The following is an 8,724-nucleotide window of genomic DNA, read 5'->3' as shown; positions in this document are numbered from 1 at the left end:
AGGTCTTAGCCCCGAGCACAAGCAGGGAGGGGGATTTAGGGGCACCTGGGTAGCTCAGTGGGTTAAAGTCTCCGCTTTCGGCTCAGGTCATGATCTCAGGGTCCTGGGATGGATCCCCACATTGGGCTCTCTGCTCAAGCCTGCTTCCCTCTTTCTATCTGCCTGTCTCTCTGCCTACTTGTGATCTCTGCCTGTCAAAATAAATAAATAAAATATTAAAAAAAAAAAAAGGAGGGGGATTTATACCCTTCTACTTCCACATACTTGGTACTTTTGGTGTACCTGGGAAACAGGGAAGGGCTTTGAGACAGGGACTGCAATTCCTTTGTTGGTTTGGTCAGCCATCTTAGAGTACAGTTTTGCCCTATCAGTATGAACAATGACAGTGGTAAACCATTATATGATGTCAACTCAAACCAGTAACTGATGGTTAGGGTGATTTTTCTTAAATAACAGCCAGGTTTTTCTTCAGTCATTTCCTTCAACTGGCTTCTCAGAAGTTATCATTGAGGAGGAGTGTCGTGAGCTTCCTCTCACAGTTCAGCACTGGGGCACCTCTCAAGCACTGGGACACCTGAGTGGCTCAATCTGTTAAGCATCTGCCTTTGGCTCAGGTCATGATCTCAGGGTCCTGGGATCAAGCCTAAGACAGGCTCCCTGCTCAGTGGGAAGCCTGCTTCTCCCTCTCCTCCCCACTCATGCTCTCTCTTGCAATTATGCCTCTCTCTCAAATAAATAAATACAATCTTTATTAAAAAACATAATAAAGGTAAAGCACTATTCTGAGAAGCAGAACATTCCACTTCCCATACAACCTTCCATTCCACCCATTCTGCCCATTCCTGGGTCTTTCTCTTTTTCAGGAATTTCAGTGACTATAGCTTCAGTGACTGGACAGAGAGGCCAGTCCAGCAGCATCCAAGAAAGCAATTCTTACAACCTTATTTGGATCAATGGTTCCTTTTCCCACCATATTCACAAAGTCTCCAAGCATAGTGTCATAACCAACTTCTGAGGAGCTCTCCATAATTTTCTCAACTATCAGTGATCCTTCAACGCCTGCATTCTTAGCAATGGTCATTGCAAGAATTTTGAGTGTTCTCTTAATTTCTACACTGGTTTTTGATCTTCATTAGCTGGAGTTATTGAGCCCAAGGTGAGAATACAGTGAAGCAGGGCACAACCCCCTCCCAGAGCAATGCTTTTTCAACAGCAGCTCGTATACCACCAGACTTCAACAAAACTAATCCGAGTTTTTCCAGATATTCATTCAGCTTTTCCTTTTCATATTTTCTAGTTATGATATCTAATTGCTCAATGATTTCCTGGAATACATTTTTCAGTTTGAGTCTTCTCACCTTTTCATTTTAAGAGCATGGCATCATCATTGGTCACAAAGACCTCTCCAACTTTATCTAAGTTGTGAGGTCAGGTCTTCTGCAAACACTGCACTGCCAGGAGCAATACTCATGTCTTTAAGCTGCTTCTTTCTATTGTCACCAAAACCTGGAGCTTTGACTGCAATAACCTGAAGACCAACTTTTAGCCTACTCAAAACAAGTGTATTCAGAGCTTCCCCATTAACATCTTCAGCAATTATGACCAAGGACTTACAGGAAACATTGGCAATTTTAAGAGCAGGTATGATGGACTGAACACTAGAGATTTTCTTTTCACTGAATAGAATACAGGCATCTTGAAATTCACATTGCTGACCTTTTGATGTATTAGTAAAGTGTAGAGAAATATAACCTTGATCAAATTTCATGCCTTCAGTAATTTCTATTATTCTATATAATATTTCTATTATTCTAAACACAATCATTTGTGTTTTTTCTATCCTTTACTGAGATGACACCCTTTCTTCCAAACTTTTTCATTGCATCAGAAATGGTGTTGCCAATTTGTCTCCATTTATAAAATCATAGCACCCTGAGCAATTTCTTCAGGGATTGTCAATGAAGGCTGCTTCTTAAGTTCAGCAGTTCCAGGATCAACAGCTAACGTCACAGGTCTCCTGATTTCCACAGGATTAGCACCTTTAATCTTCTCAAAGCCTTCCTTGGCAGTGGAGTGTGTCAGGACAGTAGTGGTAGTGGTGCGATCCCCAGTCTCTTCAAAATTGTTATTGGCAACATCTTAAAGAACAAGTTTAGCACGACTATTTTTATATTTATCTTTTAAGTCGATTGTCTTTGTGACAGTCACAACATTTCTTGTTACTTTGGGATTTTCCAGCTCTGTTCAGTAATCACTGTTTTTCCCTTTGGCTCCATAGTAAGGGCTACAACATTGGCTAAAAGGTCTATACCTTAAAGCATTAAGGCTCAAGCGTTTGCACCAAATTTTATGCCTTTGGCATAGCCCTAAGTGAGATGAGGAGCCAGTGCTCTGAACACTGGCCTAATTTGGTGAAAAACTGTGGGTAACAGAAGTACTTGTGAGGGCAGTGGCAGGGCATGTAGAGAGTGAGATAGGCCATTGGAGGTAAGTAGAGGGTTCTTTGCCATCATCTTAATTTGACAGAAACAATTTCACTATGAAATCTCTAGGGGGAACCTGGTGGCTCAGTGGGTTAAGCTTCTGCCTTTGGCTCAGGTCATGATCTCCGGGTCCTGGGATCAAGCCCTGCATCAGGTTCTCTGCTCAGTAGGGAGCCTGCTCCCCCCAGCCCCCACCGCCTGCTGCTCTGTCTACTTGTGATCTCTGTCTGTCAAATAAAATCTTAAAAAAAAAAAAAAGAAAGAAAAGAAAAATCTAGGTAAGTATCTAATATCTATATATATTTTCCAAAAAAAATTGTCCCTAACTTCCTACAAATTAGTTAATATCTCTCTTTGGTGATCTTGATATGGGGTCCTCTAATGCAATTTTCAAGAAAATTTTCTTGAGATGCTTACAGTGCAACTCACTAACCTTATTTAAGTAGCACAGAGACAGGACCTGTGGGCAGAAAGAGTTGCACTTTTTACTGTGTGAGGCTCGTTCTTATATGCTTAGTAATCAAAGGGGAAGGGGTATGTAGGGAGTATCAGATTACAAAAGTTTCTTCAAATTTCTTTGAATTTCTACTTAAAAAATTCCTTTTGCAAGATTCCTCTGATGCTTATCATTCAGGTCAACATTAACTACCAGTGAAGCATACAGGTAATTATAAGACCTTTAAGGAATGTAGAAATCAGCATTTATTTTATTCTTATCAAAACTATGCAGACTTTAATTCAGCCTTCCATGATAAGAGTAAACATTTTCCTGCTTCTGTCCCTCATATTCCTAATATTGTATTAAACACATTTCACAATAGTTAGGTTTAATTACCCATCTCCCTCACTAGAGAGTGTGTTTCTTGATGGCTAAAATAGTCAGTCTCAAGTCCTTAATCATGATTATACTCTGTTTGGCTTACATAGATTTGCCACATAGTAGGTGCTCAATAGAAGTTCAATTTACAAATGAATGAACCAATTTCTGAATTATATTGGTAGAGATTTATTAGCTCTAGTAAATATTGATATTTCGGTTTCAAAAACTGAAATAACACAATTCATGTGGTCTGATCAAGACTTACATGAGGGTGCGCTTGGGTGGCTCAGTGGGTTAAGCATCTGCCTTAGGATCAGGTCATGATCTCAGGGTCCATGGATGGAGCCCTGCTCAGAGGGGAGCCTGCTTCTCTCTCTCCCTCTGCCTACCACTCCCTCTCCTTGTGTTCTCTCCCTCTTTGTCAAATAAATATCTAAACTCTTAAAAAAAAAAAAAAAGACAAAGAAAAAGAAAGAAAATAAACTTAAGAAAAAAAAAAAAGACTAACATAACTCATTATGTAGAATTTCCCTCTTTAGTTTCTCTAGGGCTCATTTGGTCCTGCTCCAGATTTTTATCTGTCCATGTTACTCATCCATGAATACTCTGTAATATAACTTCAGCCTATGTTAACTCTCTCATCCTTAACCTGCCATAGCATATGGAGTTTCCAGCAAACAACTTAGAGCTTGATATTCATGATGCTGTGCTATTTTAAATATGTATTTTCATGTGGGTGGATGTATTTTTTAGTATAGATGTCAGGAAAAACGAGTCAGATTGAGTACTGAGTATTTCCACCAAATATTCCAAGTAGAATGCTATAGAATTGTATTGAGTGGTAGTATTAACTTCATCATTAGACACATTTGAAATCCAGCTTACTGTATTAAGACACATGAAAATCTCCTGAGCCTCACTTATCCTATATAAAACTAGGGGGAAAATAGTACCTGCAGTTCAGAGTTGTCTGAGAAATTAAATAATATAATGAATATAATGCATGTGGTACTCTGTACCACACAAATGATAACCAATGTTAGGTCCCTTTCTCCCACTTTTTTCCCATTTTAAAAGGTCTCTTCAGATAGCCTTTGTGGTAGGAAAAGGCAAAATAAGTATTGTTGATTTTTTGTTTTTATTTTAACTTTTTCTTTTGGCTCTACACATATTGAATTATTGATATTCTCCTCACTTTTATTATTCCTCTCAAAACTTTATATCAAATGTGCTCACTGTGTATCTGACTGGAGCTGGGCCAGAGTGAATGTGTGGGAGACTCAGGTTCTGTTCTTCCTGCTGTTGTTCCTTCAGTATTTCTTTCTTTGAACAGATTCTCATGATTTATCTCATTTGTACTCCGTGTTCTTAAAGTTCTCTTTTCCATCTCTTCATTTATCTTTTTAGGTGCCTAAAACACCTCCTACCACAGCCCAAACTCTTTCACAGCTTTCTCTCAGCATGTACCCTTCATTTGCAAACAAGGAAAAATACTTTGATTTTCAAAAAAAAACCAACAAAGCAGTGTAAGTCACAGGGCAACTACCTTATAGCTCCTGATCTTGCTCAGAGGCACCAGACTTAGACTGACTGAGCAGCCCCAGTCCTTTCCACAAGGCCAGTTATATGTTAATTTCCAAAATATTTCAAAGGCATGTTGTCTTAAATACATTGCGCTGAAATTTCCTTACTTTTACGTAAAGGCAAATTAAAGGACTTGATATTTTTCTTGGTTTTCAATTTTTGATGATCTTTAAAATTATGCTCTGAAAATTGAGAAGACACAAAGTGGGTAAGAGAAATTTTGTTGCTGGAGAGGGATGTGATTTCAAAAATTGGGCAGAGAAAATCTATTAAAAAATATTTCTATTTGTTGCCATGTATGTTATTATAACTCTGCAGTCTCATTATTTTTACATTTTATTCTCCCAGGAGATGTTATTTCCAGTAAAAACAGAAAATACAACATATTAAGCACAGTTAGCATGTGTAATGGAACAGGTAAAAAAACAATTTAGTCCCTACAAGGGCTTCCTTTGATATGACATATGACATACACTCATTTCCCTCCATACCACCCTGTCATTGTGTTCCTACTACAAATGTGACTCATAATAAGTGTTCAAAAATCATTATTGAATGACTAAATCAATGAACTTCAATTATTTGTTACTATATTAAGAATTGGCATTAAGCCACAATAAGCCTTCTGACTTAGGTGTATTTTAGGAAACTTTACCAAAATATTAGTAGAGGTTTTTTGTTTTGTTTTGTTTTGTTTTGTTTAAAGCATTTTGGAAAGTTCCTAAAGGAAAAAAATGGAATTAGTCAGAAGCAGCTAGTTGAGGCTGTTTTGTTTTAGATATAAGTTATAAATAGTAGCAATAAAACCTAGAAAAGTTGGGAATGTCTCTGTGACTTTCTTTTATCACTTTAGATATTTACTCTTATTTTTTGTCCCTGACTGCCCTGTAACTTCAGCAACATCAGAGTAAAGTAAATTGACACTCACCTGCTCTATGCCAGACTTTTTTTTTTTTTTATGTAATCCATAAGAAGTCAACAGATTGTACAAACATTATTTAAGGGGCACCTGGGTGGCTCAGTGGGTTAAGCCGCTGCCTTCGGCTCAGGTCATGATCTCAGGGTCCTGGGGTCGAGTCCCGCATCGGGCTCTCTGCTCAGCAGGGAGCCTGCTTCCCCTCTCTCTCTCTGTCTGCCTCTCCGTCTACTTGTGATTTCTCTCTATCAAATAAATAAAATCTTTAAAATGGCACCATGCTGACCCTACACTCTGACTTATAGCCTCTTTTAGGAGTGTAGTGACTGTCCTACCAGGATGCCTTCGAAGGCCACATACAAACCACAAAGGCTGAAAGTGGCTCATTGCAAAGCATAGCAAATTATTTACAGTTACGAAATATGCTCACTTAGCAAAATGAGATCCCAAGTTAAAAAAAAAAAAAAATAGACAACCTTCCTTTCATACTCAGTTACATTCCAAAACTCAAAAAGGAGTAAAAGTGTAAATTTTTATGCAGTTGAAATATCTAGGTTTAATGATGTCTTAAACTACTTTTCTTAATAATTCAAAAAATTGCAAGTGAAAGATAAACAATTACAGGTAGAAATTCTACTTGGGAAAAACAAGAAATGTTCATGTAAGTTATAATTTAAAAATAAAATATAGAGAATAGATACCAATTTAAATGTTTTTATTCCCTTGAGGTTAAAAAGCTACCTTCTATAAATATAACTAGTATAATTGAAATAAAAGCACAGTATCAAAATTTGGTAGTGTTTCTATATGTAAACAGTGTTTCTATATACTAACAGTAACAAAAGAGCAGAACGGAAATTTAAAAAAAAAACTCCATTTATAATTCTACCAAAGAATAAAATACCCAAAGAGGTTAAAGACCTGTATCCTGAAAACTATAAAACACTGATGAAAGAGATTGAAGATGATAAGAATGGAAAGATATTCCATGCTCATGGATTGGAAGAATTAATGTTATTAAAATGCCCATACTATAAACATTGAGGTACAGATGGTCCTTCTTTTCACGATATCTGTATCTTTGGGGTAAATACCCAGGAGTGCAATTGCAGGGTCATAGGGAAGCTCTATTTTTAATTTCTTGAGGAATCTCCACACTGTTCTCCAAGGAGGCTGCACCAACTTGCATTCCCACCAACAGTGGAAGAGGGTTCCCCTTTCTCCACATCCCCTCCAATGCATGTTGTTTCCTGTCTTGTTAATTTTGGCCATTCTAACTGGTGTAAGTTGATATCTCAATGTGGTTTTAATTTGAATCTCCCTGATAGCTAGTGATGATGAACATTTTTTCATGTGTCTGATGGCCATTTGTATGTCTTGATAGGAGAAGTGTCTGTTCATATCTTCTGCCCATTTTTTGATGTAATTGCCTGTTTTGTGTGTGTTGAGTTTGAGGAGTTCGTTATAGATCCTGGATATCAACCTTTTGTCTGTACTGTCATTTGCAACCTATGGAAATAACCAAGATGCCCTTCAATGGACGAATGGATAAGGAAAATGTGGTCCATATACACTATGGAGTATTATGCCTCCATCAAAAAGGATGAATACCCAACTTTTGTAGCAACATGGATGGGACTGGAAGAGATTATGCTGAGTGAAATAAGTCAAGCAGAGAGAGTCAATTATCATATGGTTTCACTTATTTGTGGAGCATAACAAATAGCATGGAGGACATGGGGAGTTAGAGAGGAGAAGAGAGTTGGGGTAAATTGGAAGGGGAGGTGAACCATGAGAGACTATGGACTCTGAAAAACAACCTGAGGGGTTTGAAGTGGCGGGGGGTGTGGGAGGTTGGGGTACCGGGCGGTGGGTATTATAGAGGGCATGGATTACATGGAGCACTGGGTGTGGTGAAAATATAATGAATACTGTTATGCTGAAAATAAATAAATAAATTTTAAAAAATGCCCATACTATCCAAAGCCATCTACAGATTCAGTGAAATACCTATCAAAATACAAATAGCATTTTTCACAAACTAGAAAAAATAATAGTACTCACCACAGACCTGTACCCCTGGGGATAAAAATATATGTTTATAAAAAATTAAAAATTAAAAAAAAATAATAGTAAAATTTGTGTGGAACCACATAAGACCCTGAATAATCAAAACAATATTGAGAAAGAACAAAGCTAAAGGTATCAGGATCACAGATTTCAAGATAGAGTACAAAGCTCTGGTAATCAACAGTATGTTACTTACATAAAAATAGACACATTGGTCAATAAAACAGAATTGAGTCTAGAAATAAATCTATACTTATATGGTTAGCTAATCTACAACAAAAAAGTAAGACTTTGCAATGGGAAAATACAGTTTCTTTAATAAGTAGTGCTCAGAAAACTGGACCACTTTCTATAACACCATACACAAAAATAAACTCAAAATGGATTAAAGATCTAAATGTGAGATCTGAAAGTATAAAAATCCTAGCAAGAAACATAAGCAATAATTTCTCTGATATCAGCCATAACAACATTTTTCTAGATATGCCTTCTTAGGCCAGAGAAACAAAAGCAAAAATAAACTATTGGGACCACGTTAAAAGAAAAAGCTTTTGTATAGTGAAAGAAACCATCAACAGAATAAAAAAGGCAATCTGCTGAATGGGAGAAGATATTTGCAAATGAGATATATCTGATAAGGGGAAATGTCCCAAATGTATAAAGAATTTGTACAACTCAACATCATAAAAACAAATCAATTTAAAAATGGGTAGAGAACCTAAATAAGCATTTTTCCCAAGAAGACATACAGATGGCCAACAGACTGCATGAATGATGTGCAACATCACTAACCATCAGGAAAATGTAAATCAAAACCACAATGATACATAACTTTCCACATATCAGAATGG

General features: G+C 37.1%; 1 pseudogene; it reads right to left on the bottom strand.

The window, feature by feature from the left end:
• Positions 1 to 777: 777 nt before the first annotated feature.
• On the bottom strand, positions 778 to 2,510 carry LOC132019151 (60 kDa heat shock protein, mitochondrial-like; annotated as a pseudogene).
• Between the last annotated feature and the right edge of the window lie 6,214 nt (positions 2,511 to 8,724).

The sequence above is a fragment of the Mustela nigripes genome, chromosome 1 (genome assembly GCF_022355385.1).
Source record: "Mustela nigripes isolate SB6536 chromosome 1, MUSNIG.SB6536, whole genome shotgun sequence".
NCBI lineage: Eukaryota > Metazoa > Chordata > Mammalia > Carnivora > Mustelidae > Mustela > Mustela nigripes.
Note: the sequence above shows the minus strand (reverse complement) of the source record. Positions and strands in the feature narration are given on the sequence as shown.